The sequence below is a fragment of the Archocentrus centrarchus genome, unplaced genomic scaffold (assembly GCF_007364275.1).
Source record: "Archocentrus centrarchus isolate MPI-CPG fArcCen1 unplaced genomic scaffold, fArcCen1 scaffold_26_ctg1, whole genome shotgun sequence".
Classification (NCBI taxonomy): Eukaryota; Metazoa; Chordata; class Actinopteri; order Cichliformes; family Cichlidae; genus Archocentrus; species Archocentrus centrarchus.
In genome coordinates, this window is record NW_022060256.1 from 5,689,472 (window position 1) to 5,704,207 (window position 14,736).

A 14,736-nucleotide genomic window follows, 5' to 3' on the forward strand; every position below is an offset into this window, starting at 1 on the left:
ACTAAATACCAGACTAAGTCAGAACTTAATTAGGTCTAAACAAAGACTAAATCCAAGAATAAAGCAGAACTACAACATGTCTAAACCATGACAAAATCAGAAAACAAGATTTAAACAGGATTAAACCAGGACCAAGTACAGGACTAAATCAGAGCTTAATTGGGACTAAAAAACTAAATGAGGGCACATACCAGCTCTACTTGGGGGAAAAGGGTTGGAAGAAATCAGGCTGGTTGCTAATCCAGCACACGAACAGCATCCACATGCAGTGGACTCCAAGCAGGATGGCCAGCAGGTTCAAACTCAGAGCTAAGCATGGCCATCTCTCAGCAGAACCAGAGGGTGGTAAGTTACACTGGCTTCACCAGGGGGCATCTGGAGTTGAACCAGAGACCTATTGATCTGCAGTCAAATGCTCTACCACTGAGCTATGCCCCCTCTCTAAACACCAAACAGGAGAAAAGCTCTAAAAAGCTGCTGTGGGCTTCCTGCATAACACCAAGCAGCAGAAAAACACAGGTGAAAACTAACTGGGAACACTGTGAAGCTGTTAGGGGACAATGAAAGAAAAAAAAAAGATTCTGAATCCGTAGGAATGATAATGTTGCTCTGCAATAGCTGTGCAAGCACATCTGTCACATTTAAAAGGTAACAAACATGCTTCATCAATCAGTGTTACTACAGTCTGCAAATGAAGACAACATCACAGTAAACGAGTGGAATTTGCTGCATGGTTTCAACGTACGTGACAAGAATCAATGGTGGTTTTGAGCAACTTCATAGATTTACAGAGGTTTCTGTGCTGGAGACTTTGCTTTAACCATGAAGCTGACAGCAGGGGTGTCAGATTGTACCAGTATGAATAAACTGTATGAGTCCTCAGGAAGGTCAACAGCAAGGGATAAAGCAGCCACAGGGGGTTTCTGGAATTGAACCAGAGTCCTCTTGATCTGCAGTCAAATGCTCTACCACTGAGCTATACCCCCTCTGCAAACAGCTTCTCTTAGTCTCGTGTTTTCAGGTCCTGCTCCTCCCCAACCCGCCAATGACATTTCACTAGTGTACTGTTATTCTCACAAACCATTGGAGAACAGATAGGACAGAACATTTAATCAACTACTTTAATAAAGTACAGGACAAGTAGACTGTTTTCTGCTTCTACCCCACTGTAGAATCAGAGAATCTGCAAACAGAGTCATAACCACAGTGAAAGTAATGATAGAGGCTGAACTGGAGTTGAGGAGTAGCAGGGACAAGGTCACAGCATCGGGTGAAACTGATGAAGGACAATTTTTAGTTGCAATAGCCCAGAGGTTTTCAGAGTTTTCAGGCCAGGTTTCACCTCAGAAAATAAATGTCTTTCCACAGGACTTTTTAAAAGCCTGAAATATACAGAAATGAGGGTTATTTCAGGCCTAAACCAAGGAATTAAAAATGAAAATAAACCCAGGAAAGAGCATTACTGAATGAGAAAAAAAAAAAAGATGGAGAAAATCCAGGCATAAAACAGAACTAAACCATCTCTAAACCAGGATTTAAACAGGGCTAGATCCAGGCCTAAATCAGAACTTAATTAGGACTAACCATAGAGTAAATCCAGGAATAAACCATGCCTAAATCAGGACAAACTCTAGGACTAAACGAGGAGTTAAACAGGACTAAATACAGGACCTAATTCTGGACTAAGTCAGAACTAAACATGGAGTAAATCCAGGCATAAACCAGAACTAAACAATGTTTAAACCAAGACAAAATCTAGGACAAAATCCGGGACTAAACCAGGACTAAATACCAGACTAAGTCAGAACTTAATTAGGTCTAAACAAAGACTAAATCCAAGAATAAAGCAGAACTAGAACATGTCTAAACCATGACAAAATCAGAAAACAAGATTTAAACAGGATTAAACCAGGACCAAGTACAGGACTAAATCAGAGCTTAATTGGGACTAAAAAACTAAATACAGAATTGGATGAGGGCACATCCCAGCTCTACTTGGGGGAAAAGGGTTGGAAGAAATCAGGCTGCTTGCTAATCCAGCACACGAACAGCATCCACATGCAGTGGACTCCAAGCAGGATGGCCAGCAGGTTCAAACTCAGAGCTAACCATGGCCATGTCTCAGCAGAACCAGAGGGTGGTAAGTTACACTGGCTTCACCAGGGGGCATCTGGAGTTGAACCAGAGACCTATTGATCTGCAGTCAAACGCTCTACCACTGAGCTATGCCCCCTCACTAAACACCAAACAGGAGAAAAGCTCTAAAAAGCTGCTGTGGGCTTCCTGCACAACACCAAGCAGCAGAAAAACACAGGTGAAAACTAACTGGGAACACTGTGAAGCTGTTAGGGGACAATGAAAGAAAAAAAAAAGATTCTGAATCCGTAGGAATGATAATGTTGCTCTGTAATAGCTGTGCAAGCACATCTGTCACATTTAAAAGGTAACAAACATGCTTCATCAATCAGTGTTACTACAGTCTGCAAATGAAGACAACATCACAGTAAACGAGTGGAATTTGCTGCATGGTTTCAAAGTACGTGACAAGAATCAATGGTGGTTTTGAGCAACTTCATAGATTTACAGAGGTTTCTGTGCTGGAGACTTTGCTTTAACCATGAAGCTGACAGCAGGGGTGTCAGATTGTACCAGTATGAATAAACTGTATGAGTCCTCAGGAAGGTCAACAGCAAGGGATAAAGCAGCCACAGGGGGTTTCTGGAATTGAACCAGAGTCCTCTTGATCTGCAGTCAAATGCTCTACCACTGAGCTATACCCCCTCTGCAAACAGCTTCTCTTAGTCTCGTGTTTTCAGGTCCTGCTCCTCCCCAACCCGCCAATGACATTTCACTAGTGTACTGTTATTCTCACAAACCATTGGAGAACAGATAGGACAGAACATTTAATCAACTACTTTAATAAAGTACAGGACAAGTAGACTGTTTTCTGCTTCTACTCCACTGTAGAATCAGAGAATCTGCAAACAGAGTCATAACCACAGTGAAAGTAATGATAGAGGCTGAACTGGAGTTGAGGAGTAGCAGGGACAAGGTCACAGCATCGGGTGAAACTGATGAAGGACAATTTTTAGTTGCAATAGCCCAGAGGTTTTCAGAGTTTTCAGGCCAGGTTTCACCTCAGAAAATAAATGTCTTTCCACAGGACTTTTTAAAAGCCTGAAATATACAGAAATGAGGGTTATTTCAGGCCTAAACCAAGGAATTAAAAATGAAAATAAACCCAGGAAAGAGCATTACTGAATGAGAAAAAAAAAAAAGATGGAGAAAATCCAGGCATAAAACAGAACTAAACCATCTCTAAACCAGGATTTAAACAGGGCTAGATCCAGGCCTAAATCAGAACTTAATTAGGACTAACCATAGAGTAAATCCAGGAATAAACCATGCCTAAATCAGGACAAACTCTAGGACTAAACAAGGAGTTAAACAGGACTAAATACAGGACCTAATTCTGGACTAAGTCAGAACTAAACATGGAGTAAATCCAGGCATAAACCAGAACTAAACAATGTTTAAACCAAGACAAAATCTAGGACTAAATCCGGGACTAAACCAGGACTAAATACCAGACTAAGTCAGAACTTAATTAGGTCTAAACAAAGACTAAATCCAAGAATAAAGCAGAACTAGAACATGTCTAAACCATGACAAAATCAGAAAACAAGATTTAAACAGGATTAAACCAGGAGCAAGTACAGGACTAAATCAGAGCTTAATTGGGACTAAAAAACTAAATACAGAATTGGATGAGGGCACATCCCAGCTCTACTTGGGGGAAAAGGGTTGGAAGAAATCAGGCTGCTTGCTAATCCAGCACGCGAACAGCATCCACATGCAGTGGACTCCAAGCAGGATGGCCAGCAGGTTCAAACTCAGAGCTAACCATGGCCATGTCTCAGCAGAACCAGAGGGTGGTAAGTTACACTGGCTTCACCAGGGGGCATCTGGAGTTGAACCAGAGACCTATTGATCTGCAGTCAAACGCTCTACCACTGAGCTATGCCCCCTCACTAAACACCAAACAGGAGAAAAGCTCTAAAAAGCTGCTGTGGGCTTCCTGCACAACACCAAGCAGCAGAAAAACACAGGTGAAAACTAACTGGGAACACTGTGAAGCTGTTAGGGGACAATGAAAGAAAAAAAAAAGATTCTGAATCCGTAGGAATGATAATGTTGCTCTGTAATAGCTGTGCAAGCACATCTGTCACATTTAAAAGGTAACAAACATGCTTCATCAATCAGTGTTACTACAGTCTGCAAATGAAGACAACATCACAGTAAACGAGTGGAATTTGCTGCATGGTTTCAACGTACGTGACAAGAATCAATGGTGGTTTTGAGCAACTTCATAGATTTACAGAGGTTTCTGTGCTGGAGACTTTGCTTTAACCATGAAGCTGACAGCAGGGGTGTCAGATTGTACCAGTATGAATAAACTGTATGAGTCCTCAGGAAGGTCAACAGCAAGGGATAAAGCAGCCACAGGGGGTTTCTGGAATTGAACCAGAGTCCTCTTGATCTGCAGTCAAATGCTCTACCACTGAGCTATACCCCCTCTGCAAACAGCTTCTCTTAGTCTCGTGTTTTCAGGTCCTGCTCCTCCCCAACCCGCCAATGACATTTCACTAGTGTACTGTTATTCTCACAAACCATTGGAGAACAGATAGGACAGAACATTTAATCAACTACTTTAATAAAGTACAGGACAAGTAGACTGTTTTCTGCTTCTACTCCACTGTAGAATCAGAGAATCTGCAAACAGAGTCATAACCACAGTGAAAGTAATGATAGAGGCTGAACTGGAGTTGAGGAGTAGCAGGGAGAAGGTCACAGCATCGGGTGAAACTGATGAAGGACAATTTTTAGTTGCAATAGCCCAGAGGTTTTCAGAGTTTTCAGGCCAGGTTTCACCTCAGAAAATAAATGTCTTTCCACAGGACTTTTTAAAAGCCTGAAATATACAGAAATGAGGGTTATTTCAGGCCTAAACCAAGGAATTAAAAATGAAAATAAACCCAGGAAAGAGCATTACTGAATGAGAAAAAAAAAAAGATGGAGAAAATCCAGGCATAAAACAGAACTAAACCATCTCTAAACCAGGATTTAAACAGGGCTAGATCCAGGCCTAAATCAGAACTTAATTAGGACTAACCATAGAGTAAATCCAGGAATAAACCATGCCTAAATCAGGACAAACTCTAGGACTAAACGAGGAGTTAAACAGGACTAAATACAGGACCTAATTCTGGACTAAGTCAGAACTAAACATGGAGTAAATCCAGGCATAAACCAGAACTAAACAATGTTTAAACCAAGACAAAATCTAGGACTAAATCCGGGACTAAACCAGGACTAAATACCAGACTAAGTCAGAACTTAATTAGGTCTAAACAAAGACTAAATCCAAGAATAAAGCAGAACTAGAACATGTCTAAACCATGACAAAATCAGAAAACAAGATTTAAACAGGATTAAACCAGGAGCAAGTACAGGACTAAATCAGAGCTTAATTGGGACTAAAAAACTAAATACAGAATTGGATGAGGGCACATCCCAGCTCTACTTGGGGGAAAAGGGTTGGAAGAAATCAGGCTGCTTGCTAATCCAGCACGCGAACAGCATCCACATGCAGTGGACTCCAAGCAGGATGGCCAGCAGGTTCAAACTCAGAGCTAACCATGGCCATGTCTCAGCAGAACCAGAGGGTGGTAAGTTACACTGGCTTCACCAGGGGGCATCTGGAGTTGAACCAGAGACCTATTGATCTGCAGTCAAACGCTCTACCACTGAGCTATGCCCCCTCACTAAACACCAAACAGGAGAAAAGCTCTAAAAAGCTGCTGTGGGCTTCCTGCACAACACCAAGCAGCAGAAAAACACAGGTGAAAACTAACTGGGAACACTGTGAAGCTGTTAGGGGACAATGAAAGAAAAAAAAAAGATTCTGAATCCGTAGGAATGATAATGTTGCTCTGTAATAGCTGTGCAAGCACATCTGTCACATTTAAAAGGTAACAAACATGCTTCATCAATCAGTGTTACTACAGTCTGCAAATGAAGACAACATCACAGTAAACGAGTGGAATTTGCTGCATGGTTTCAACGTACGTGACAAGAATCAATGGTGGTTTTGAGCAACTTCATAGATTTACAGAGGTTTCTGTGCTGGAGACTTTGCTTTAACCATAAAGCTGACAGCAGAGGTGTCAGATTGTACCAGTATGAATAAACTGTATGAGTCCTCAGGAAGGTCAACAGCAAGGGATAAAGCAGCCACAGGGGGTATCTGGAATTGAACCAGAGACCTCTTGATCTGCAGTCAAATGCTCTACCACTGAGCTATACCCCCTCTGCAAACAGCTTCCCTTAGTCTCGTGTTTTCAGGTCCTGCTCCTCCCCAACCCGCCAATGACATTTCACTAGTGTACTGTTATTCTCACAAAGCATTGGAGAACAGATAGGACAGAACATTTAATCAACTACTTTAATAAAGTACAGGACAAGTAGACTGTTTTCTGCTTCTACTCCACTGTAGAATCAGAGAATCTGCAAACAGAGTCATAACCACAGTGAAAGTAATGATAGAGGCTGAACTGGAGTTGAGGAGTAGCAGGGACAAGGTCACAGCATCGGGTGAAACTGATGAAGGACAATTTTTAGTTGCAATAGCCCAGAGGTTTTCAGAGTTTTCAGGCCAGGTTTCACCTCAGAAAATAAATGTCTTTCCACAGGACTTTTTAAAAGCCTGAAATATACAGAAATGAGGGTTATTTCAGGCCTAAACCAAGGAATTAAAAATGAAAATAAACCCAGGAAAGAGCATTACTGAATGAGAAAAAAAAAAAAAAATGGAGAAAATCCAGGCATAAACCAGAACTAAACCATCTCTAAACCAGGATTTAAACAGGGCTAGATCCAGGCCTAAATCAGAACTTAATTAGGACTAACCATAGAGTAAATCCAGGAATAAACCATGCCTAAATCAGGACAAACTCTAGGACTAAACGAGGAGTTAAACAGGACTAAATACAGGACTTAATACTGGACTAAGTCAGAACTAAACATGGAGTAAATCCAGGCATAAACCAGAACTAAACAATGTTTAAACCAAGACAAAATCTAGGACTAAATCCGGGACTAAACCAGGACTAAATACCAGACTAAGTCAGAACTTAATTAGGTCTAAACAAAGACTAAATCCAAGAATAAAGCAGAACTAGAACATGTCTAAACCATGACAAAATCAGAAAACAAGATTTAAACAGGATTAAACCAGGACCAAGTACAGGACTAAATCAGAGCTTAATTGGGACTAAAAAACTAAATACAGAATTGGATGAGGGCACATCCCAGCTCTACTTGGGGGAAAAGGGTTGGAAGAAATCAGGCTGCTTGCTAATCCAGCACGCGAACAGCATCCACATGCAGTGGACTCCAAGCAGGATGGCCAGCAGGTTCAAACTCAGAGCTAACCATGGCCATGTCTCAGCAGAACCAGAGGGTGGTAAGTTACACTGGCTTCACCAGGGGGCATCTGGAGTTGAACCAGAGACCTATTGATCTGCAGTCAAACTGCTCTACCACTGAGCTATGCCCCCTCACTAAACACCAAACAGGAGAAAAGCTCTAAAAAGCTGCTGTGGGCTTCCTGCACAACACCAAGCAGCAGAAAAACACAGGTGAAAACTAACTGGGAACACTGTGAAGCTGTTAGGGGACAATGAAAGAAAAAAAAAGATTCTGAATCCGTAGGAATGATAATGTTGCTCTGTAATAGCTGTGCAAGCACATCTGTCACATTTAAAAGGTAACAAACATGCTTCATCAATCAGTGTTACTACAGTCTGCAAATGAAGACAACATCACAGTAAACGAGTGGAATTTGCTGCATGGTTTCAACGTACGTGACAAGAATCAATGGTGGTTTTGAGCAACTTCATAGATTTACAGAGGTTTCTGTGCTGGAGACTTTGCTTTAACCATAAAGCTGACAGCAGAGGTGTCAGATTGTACCAGTATGAATAAACTGTATGAGTCCTCAGGAAGGTCAACAGCAAGGGATAAAGCAGCCACAGGGGGTATCTGGAATTGAACCAGAGACCTCTTGATCTGCAGTCAAATGCTCTACCACTGAGCTATCTCGTGTTTTCAGGTCTTGCTCCTCCCCAACCCGCCAATGACATTTCACTAGTGTACTGTTATTCTCACAAAGCATTGGAGAACAGATAGGAAAGAACATTTAATCAACTACTTTAATAAAGTACAGGACAAGTAGACTGTTTTCTGCTTCTACTCCACTGTAGAATCAGAGAATCTGCAAACAGAGTCATAACCACAGTGAAAGTAATGATAGAGGCTGAACTGGAGTTGAGGAGTAGCAGGGACAAGGTCACAGCATCGGGTGAAACTGATGAAGGACAATTTTTAGTTGCAATAGCCCAGAGGTTTTCAGAGTTTTCAGGCCAGGTTTCACCTCAGAAAATAAATGTCTTTCCACAGGACTTTTTAAAAGCCTGAAATATACAGAAATGAGGGTTATTTCAGGCCTAAACCAAGGAATTAAAAATGAAAATAAACCCAGGAAAAAGCATTACTGAATGAGAAAAAAAAAAGATGGAGAAAATCCAGGCATAAACCAGAACTAAACCATCTCTAAACCAGGATTTAAACAGGGCTAGATCCAGGCCTAAATCAGAACTTAATTAGGACTAACCATAGAGTAAATCCAGGAATAAACCATGCCTAAATCAGGACAAACTCTAGCACTAAACGAGGAGTTAAACAGGACTAAATACAGGACTTAATACTGGACTAAGTCAGAACTAATCATGGAGTAAATCCAGGCATAAACCAGAACTAAACAATGTTTAAACCAAGACAAAATCTAGGACTAAATCCGGGACTAAACCAGGACTAAATACCAGACTAAGTCAGAACTTAATTAGGTCTAAACAAAGACTAAATCCAAGAATAAAGCAGAACTAGAACATGTCTAAACCATGACAAAATCAGAAAACAAGATGTAAACAGGATTAAACCAGGACCAAGTACAGGACTAAATCAGAGCTTAATTGGGACTAAAAAACTAAATACAGAATTGGATGAGGGCACATCCCAGCTCTACTTGGGGGAAAAGGGTTGGAAGAAATCAGGCTGCTTGCTAATCCAGCACCCACATGCAGTGGACTCCAAGCAGGATGGCCAGCAGGTTCAAACTCAGAGCTAAGCATGGCCATCTCTCAGCAGAACCAGAGGGTGGTAAGTTACACTGGCTTCACCAGGGGATATCTGGAGTTGAACCAGAGACCTATTGATCTGCAGTCAAACGCTCTACCACTGAGCTATGCCCCCTCACTAAACACCAAACAGGAGAAAAGCTCTAAAAAGCTGCTGTGGGCTTCCTGCACAACACCAAGCAGCAGAAAAACACAGGTGAAAACTAACTGGGAACACTGTGAAGCTGTTAGGGGACAATGAAAGAAAAAAAAAAGATTCTGAATCTGTAGGAATGATAATGTTGCTCTGTAATAGCTGTGCAAGCACATCTGTCACATTTAAAAGGTAACAAACATGCTTCATCAATCAGTGTTACTACAGTCTGCAAATGAAGACAACATCACAGTAAACGAGTGGAATTTGCTGCATGGTTTCAACGTACGTGACAAGAATCAATGGTGGTTTTGAGCAACTTCATAGATTTACAGAGGTTTCTGTGCTGGAGACTTTGCTTTAACCATGAAGCTGACAGCAGGGGTGTCAGATTGTACCAGTATGAATAAACTGTATGAGTTCTCAGGAAGGTCAACAGCAAGGGATAAAGCAGCCACAAGGGGTATCTGGAGTTGAACCAGAGACCGCTTGATCTGCAGTCAAATGCTCTACCACTGAGCTATACCCCCTCTGCAAACAGCTTCTCTTAGTCTCGTGTTTTCAGGTCCTGCTCCTCCCCAACCCGCCAATGACATTTCACTAGTGTACTGTTATTCTCACAAAGCATTGGAGAACAGATAGGACAGAACATTTAATCAACTACTTTAATAAAGTACAGGACAAGTAGACTGTTTTCTGCTTCTACTCCACTGTAGAATCAGAGAATCTGCAAGAGTCATAACCACAGTGAAAGTAATGATAGAGGCTGAACTGGAGTTGAGGAGTAGCAGGGACAAGGTCACAGCATCGGGTGAAACTGATGAAGGACAATTTTTAGTTGCAATAGCCCAGAGGTTTTCAGAGTTTTCAGGCCAGGTCTCACCTCAGAAAATAAATGTTTTTCCACAGGACTTTTTAAAAGCCTGAAATATACAGAAATGAGGGTTATTTCAGGCCTAAACCAAGGAATTAAAAATGAAAATAAACCCAGGAAAGAGCATTACTGAATGAGAAAAAAAAAAGATGGAGAAAATCCAGGCATAAAACAGAACTAAACCATCCCTAAACCAGGATTTAAACAGGGCTAGATCCAGGCCTAAATCAGAACTTAATTAGGACTAACCATAGAGTAAATCCAGGAATAAACCATGCCTAAATCAGGACAAATTCTAGGACTAAACGAGGAGTTAAACAGGACTAAATACAGGACCTAATTCTGGACTAAGTCAGAACTAAACATGGAGTAAATCCAGGCATAAACCAGAACTAAACAATGTTTAAACCAAGACAAAATCTAGGACTAAATCCGGGACTAAACCAGGACTAAATACCAGACTAAGTCAGAACTTAATTAGGTCTAAACAAAGACTAAATCCAAGAATAAAGCAGAACTAGAACATGTCTAAACCATGACAAAATCAGAAAACAAGATTTAAACAGGATTAAACCAGGACCAAGTACAGGACTAAATCAGAGCTTAATTGGGACTAAAAAACTAAATACAGAATTGGATGAGGGCACATCCCAGCTCTACTTGGGGGAAAAGGGTTGGAAGAAATCAGGCTGCTTGCTAATCCAGCACGCGAACAGCATCCACATGCAGTGGACTCCAAGCAGGATGGCCAGCAGGTTCAAACTCAGAGCTAACCATGGCCATGTCTCAGCAGAACCAGAGGGTGGTAAGTTACACTGGCTTCACCAGGGGGCATCTGGAGTTGAACCAGAGACCTATTGATCTGCAGTCAAACGCTCTACCACTGAGCTATGCCCCCTCACTAAACACCAAACAGGAGAAAAGCTCTAAAAAGCTGCTGTGGGCTTCCTGCACAACACCAAGCAGCAGAAAAACACAGGTGAAAACTAACTGGGAACACTGTGAAGCTGTTAGGGGACAATGAAAGAAAAAAAAAAGATTCTGAATCCGTAGGAATGATAATGTTGCTCTGTAATAGCTGTGCAAGCACATCTGTCACATTTAAAAGGTAACAAACATGCTTCATCAATCAGTGTTACTACAGTCTGCAAATGAAGACAACATCACAGTAAACGAGTGGAATTTGCTGCATGGTTTCAACGTACGTGACAAGAATCAATGGTGGTTTTGAGCAACTTCATAGATTTACAGAGGTTTCTGTGCTGGAGACTTTGCTTTAACCATGAAGCTGACAGCAGGGGTGTCAGATTGTACCAGTATGAATAAACTGTATGAGTCCTCAGGAAGGTCAACAGCAAGGGATAAAGCAGCCACAGGGGGTTTCTGGAATTGAACCAGAGTCCTCTTGATCTGCAGTCAAATGCTCTACCACTGAGCTATACCCCCTCTGCAAACAGCTTCTCTTAGTCTCGTGTTTTCAGGTCCTGCTCCTCCCCAACCCGCCAATGACATTTCACTAGTGTACTGTTATTCTCACAAACCATTGGAGAACAGATAGGACAGAACATTTAATCAACTACTTTAATAAAGTACAGGACAAGTAGACTGTTTTCTGCTTCTACTCCACTGTAGAATCAGAGAATCTGCAAACAGAGTCATAACCACAGTGAAAGTAATGATAGAGGCTGAACTGGAGTTGAGGAGTAGCAGGGACAAGGTCACAGCATCGGGTGAAACTGATGAAGGACAATTTTTAGTTGCAATAGCCCAGAGGTTTTCAGAGTTTTCAGGCCAGGTTTCACCTCAGAAAATAAATGTCTTTCCACAGGACTTTTTAAAAGCCTGAAATATACAGAAATGAGGGTTATTTCAGGCCTAAACCAAGGAATTAAAAATGAAAATAAACCCAGGAAAAAGCATTACTGAATGAGAAAAAAAAAGATGGAGAAAATCCAGGCATAAACCAGAACTAAACCATCTCTAAACCAGGATTTAAACAGGGCTAGATCCAGGCCTAAATCAGAACTTAATTAGGACTAACCATAGAGTAAATCCAGGAATAAACCATGCCTAAATCAGGACAAACTCTAGGACTAAACGAGGAGTTAAACAGGACTAAATACAGGACCTAATTCTGGACTAAGTCAGAACTAAACATGGAGTAAATCCAGGCATAAACCAGAACTAAACAATGTTTAAACCAAGACAAAATCTAGGACTAAATCCGGGACTAAACCAGGACTAAATACCAGACTAAGTCAGAACTTAATTAGGTCTAAACAAAGACTAAATCCAAGAATAAAGCAGAACTAGAACATGTCTAAACCATGACAAAATCAGAAAACAAGATTTAAACAGGATTAAACCAGGACCAAGTACAGGACTAAATCAGAGCTTAATTGGGACTAAAAAACTAAATACAGAATTGGATGAGGGCACATCCCAGCTCTACTTGGGGGAAAAGGGTTGGAAGAAATCAGGCTGCTTGCTAATCCAGCACCCACATGCAGTGGACTCCAAGCAGGATGGCCAGCAGGTTCAAACTCAGAGCTAAGCATGGCCATCTCTCAGCAGAACCAGAGGGTGGTAAGTTACACTGGCTTCACCAGGGGATATCTGGAGTTGAACCAGAGACCTATTGATCTGCAGTCAAACGCTCTACCACTGAGCTATGCCCCCTCACTAAACACCAAACAGGAGAAAAGCTCTAAAAAGCTGCTGTGGGCTTCCTGCACAACACCAAGCAGCAGAAAAACACAGGTGAAAACTAACTGGGAACACTGTGAAGCTGTTAGGGGACAATGAAAGAAAAAAAAAAGATTCTGAATCTGTAGGAATGATAATGTTGCTCTGTAATAGCTGTGCAAGCACATCTGTCACATTTAAAAGGTAACAAACATGCTTCATCAATCAGTGTTACTACAGTCTGCAAATGAAGACAACATCACAGTAAACGAGTGGAATTTGCTGCATGGTTTCAACGTACGTGACAAGAATCAATGGTGGTTTTGAGCAACTTCATAGATTTACAGAGGTTTCTGTGCTGGAGACTTTGCTTTAACCATGAAGCTGACAGCAGGGGTGTCAGATTGTACCAGTATGAATAAACTGTATGAGTTCTCAGGAAGGTCAACAGCAAGGGATAAAGCAGCCACAAGGGGTATCTGGAGTTGAACCAGAGACCGCTTGATCTGCAGTCAAATGCTCTACCACTGAGCTATACCCCCTCTGCAAAAAGCTTCTCTTAGTCTCGTGTTTTCAGGTCCTGCTCCTCCCCAACCCGCCAATGACATTTCACTAGTGTACTGTTATTCTCACAAAGCATTGGAGAACAGATAGGACAGAACATTTAATCAACTACTTTAATAAAGTACAGGACAAGTAGACTGTTTTCTGCTTCTACTCCACTGTAGAATCAGAGAATCTGCAGAGTCATAACCACAGTGAAAGTAATGATAGAGGCTGAACTGGAGTTGAGGAGTAGCAGGGACAAGGTCACAGCATCGGGTGAAACTGATGAAGGACAATTTTTAGTTGCAATAGCCCAGAGGTTTTCAGAGTTTTCAGGCCAGGTCTCACCTCAGAAAATAAATGTTTTTCCACAGGACTTTTTAAAAGCCTGAAATATACAGAAATGAGGGTTATTTCAGGCCTAAACCAAGGAATTAAAAATGAAAATAAACCCAGGAAAGAGCATTACTGAATGAGAAAAAAAAAGATGGAGAAAATCCAGGCATAAAACAGAACTAAACCATCCCTAAACCAGGATTTAAACAGGGCTAGATCCAGGCCTAAATCAGAACTTAATTAGGACTAACCATAGAGTAAATCCAGGAATAAACCATGCCTAAATCAGGACAAATTCTAGCACTAAACGAGGAGTTAAACAGGACAAAGTACAGGACTTAATACTGGACTAAGTCAGAACTAATCATGGAGTAAATCCAGGCATAAACCAGAACTAAACAATGTTTAAACCAAGACAAAATCTAGGACTAAATCCGGGACTAAACCAGGACTAAATACCAGACTAAGTCAGAACTTAATTAGGTCTAAACAAAGACTAAATCCAAGAATAAAGCAGAACTAGAACATGTCTAAACCATGACAAAATCAGAAAACAAGATTTAAACAGGATTAAACCAGGACCAAGTACAGGACTAAATCAGAGCTTAATTGGGACTAAAAAACTAAATACAGAATTGGATGAGGGCACATCCCAGCTCTACTTGGGGGAAAAGGGTTGGAAGAAATCAGGCTGGTTGCTAATCCAGCACCCACATGCAGTGGACTCCAAGCAGGATGGCCAGCAGGTTCAAACTCAGAGCTAACCATGGCCATCTCTCAGCAGAACCAGAGGGTGGTAAGTTACACTGGCTTCACCAGGGGGCATCTGGAGTTGAACCAGAGACCTATTGATCTGCAGTCAAACGCTCTACCACTGAGCTATGCCCCCTCTCTAAACACCAAAC

The 14,736-nt window shown here is 41.4% G+C and overlaps 16 non-coding genes across 16 annotated transcripts; all 16 read right to left on the reverse strand.

The window, feature by feature from the left end:
* Positions 1 to 366: 366 nt before the first annotated feature.
* On the reverse strand, positions 367 to 438 carry trnac-gca (transfer RNA cysteine (anticodon GCA)). Its single transcript has one exon. It is a non-coding gene; the product is annotated as a tRNA-Cys (tRNA).
* A 476-nt stretch (positions 439 to 914) lies between these two features.
* Positions 915 to 986, reverse strand: trnac-gca (transfer RNA cysteine (anticodon GCA)). Its single transcript has one exon. It is a non-coding gene; the product is annotated as a tRNA-Cys (tRNA).
* Positions 987 to 2,161: 1,175 nt separating this feature from the next.
* Positions 2,162 to 2,233, reverse strand: trnac-gca (transfer RNA cysteine (anticodon GCA)). Its single transcript has one exon. It is a non-coding gene; the product is annotated as a tRNA-Cys (tRNA).
* A 476-nt stretch (positions 2,234 to 2,709) lies between these two features.
* trnac-gca (transfer RNA cysteine (anticodon GCA)) lies at positions 2,710 to 2,781 on the reverse strand. The gene has a single exon. It is a non-coding gene; the product is annotated as a tRNA-Cys (tRNA).
* Positions 2,782 to 3,956: 1,175 nt separating this feature from the next.
* trnac-gca (transfer RNA cysteine (anticodon GCA)) lies at positions 3,957 to 4,028 on the reverse strand. The gene has a single exon. It is a non-coding gene; the product is annotated as a tRNA-Cys (tRNA).
* Positions 4,029 to 4,504: 476 nt separating this feature from the next.
* Positions 4,505 to 4,576, reverse strand: trnac-gca (transfer RNA cysteine (anticodon GCA)). Its single transcript has one exon. It is a non-coding gene; the product is annotated as a tRNA-Cys (tRNA).
* A 1,174-nt stretch (positions 4,577 to 5,750) lies between these two features.
* On the reverse strand, positions 5,751 to 5,822 carry trnac-gca (transfer RNA cysteine (anticodon GCA)). The gene has a single exon. It is a non-coding gene; the product is annotated as a tRNA-Cys (tRNA).
* Positions 5,823 to 6,298: 476 nt separating this feature from the next.
* trnac-gca (transfer RNA cysteine (anticodon GCA)) lies at positions 6,299 to 6,370 on the reverse strand. The gene has a single exon. It is a non-coding gene; the product is annotated as a tRNA-Cys (tRNA).
* Positions 6,371 to 7,546: 1,176 nt separating this feature from the next.
* On the reverse strand, positions 7,547 to 7,619 carry trnac-gca (transfer RNA cysteine (anticodon GCA)). The gene has a single exon. It is a non-coding gene; the product is annotated as a tRNA-Cys (tRNA).
* A 1,681-nt stretch (positions 7,620 to 9,300) lies between these two features.
* Positions 9,301 to 9,372, reverse strand: trnac-gca (transfer RNA cysteine (anticodon GCA)). The gene has a single exon. It is a non-coding gene; the product is annotated as a tRNA-Cys (tRNA).
* A 476-nt stretch (positions 9,373 to 9,848) lies between these two features.
* Positions 9,849 to 9,920, reverse strand: trnac-gca (transfer RNA cysteine (anticodon GCA)). Its single transcript has one exon. It is a non-coding gene; the product is annotated as a tRNA-Cys (tRNA).
* A 1,170-nt stretch (positions 9,921 to 11,090) lies between these two features.
* Positions 11,091 to 11,162, reverse strand: trnac-gca (transfer RNA cysteine (anticodon GCA)). The gene has a single exon. It is a non-coding gene; the product is annotated as a tRNA-Cys (tRNA).
* A 476-nt stretch (positions 11,163 to 11,638) lies between these two features.
* On the reverse strand, positions 11,639 to 11,710 carry trnac-gca (transfer RNA cysteine (anticodon GCA)). The gene has a single exon. It is a non-coding gene; the product is annotated as a tRNA-Cys (tRNA).
* Positions 11,711 to 12,871: 1,161 nt separating this feature from the next.
* trnac-gca (transfer RNA cysteine (anticodon GCA)) lies at positions 12,872 to 12,943 on the reverse strand. Its single transcript has one exon. It is a non-coding gene; the product is annotated as a tRNA-Cys (tRNA).
* Positions 12,944 to 13,419: 476 nt separating this feature from the next.
* On the reverse strand, positions 13,420 to 13,491 carry trnac-gca (transfer RNA cysteine (anticodon GCA)). Its single transcript has one exon. It is a non-coding gene; the product is annotated as a tRNA-Cys (tRNA).
* Positions 13,492 to 14,648: 1,157 nt separating this feature from the next.
* On the reverse strand, positions 14,649 to 14,720 carry trnac-gca (transfer RNA cysteine (anticodon GCA)). Its single transcript has one exon. It is a non-coding gene; the product is annotated as a tRNA-Cys (tRNA).
* Between the last annotated feature and the right edge of the window lie 16 nt (positions 14,721 to 14,736).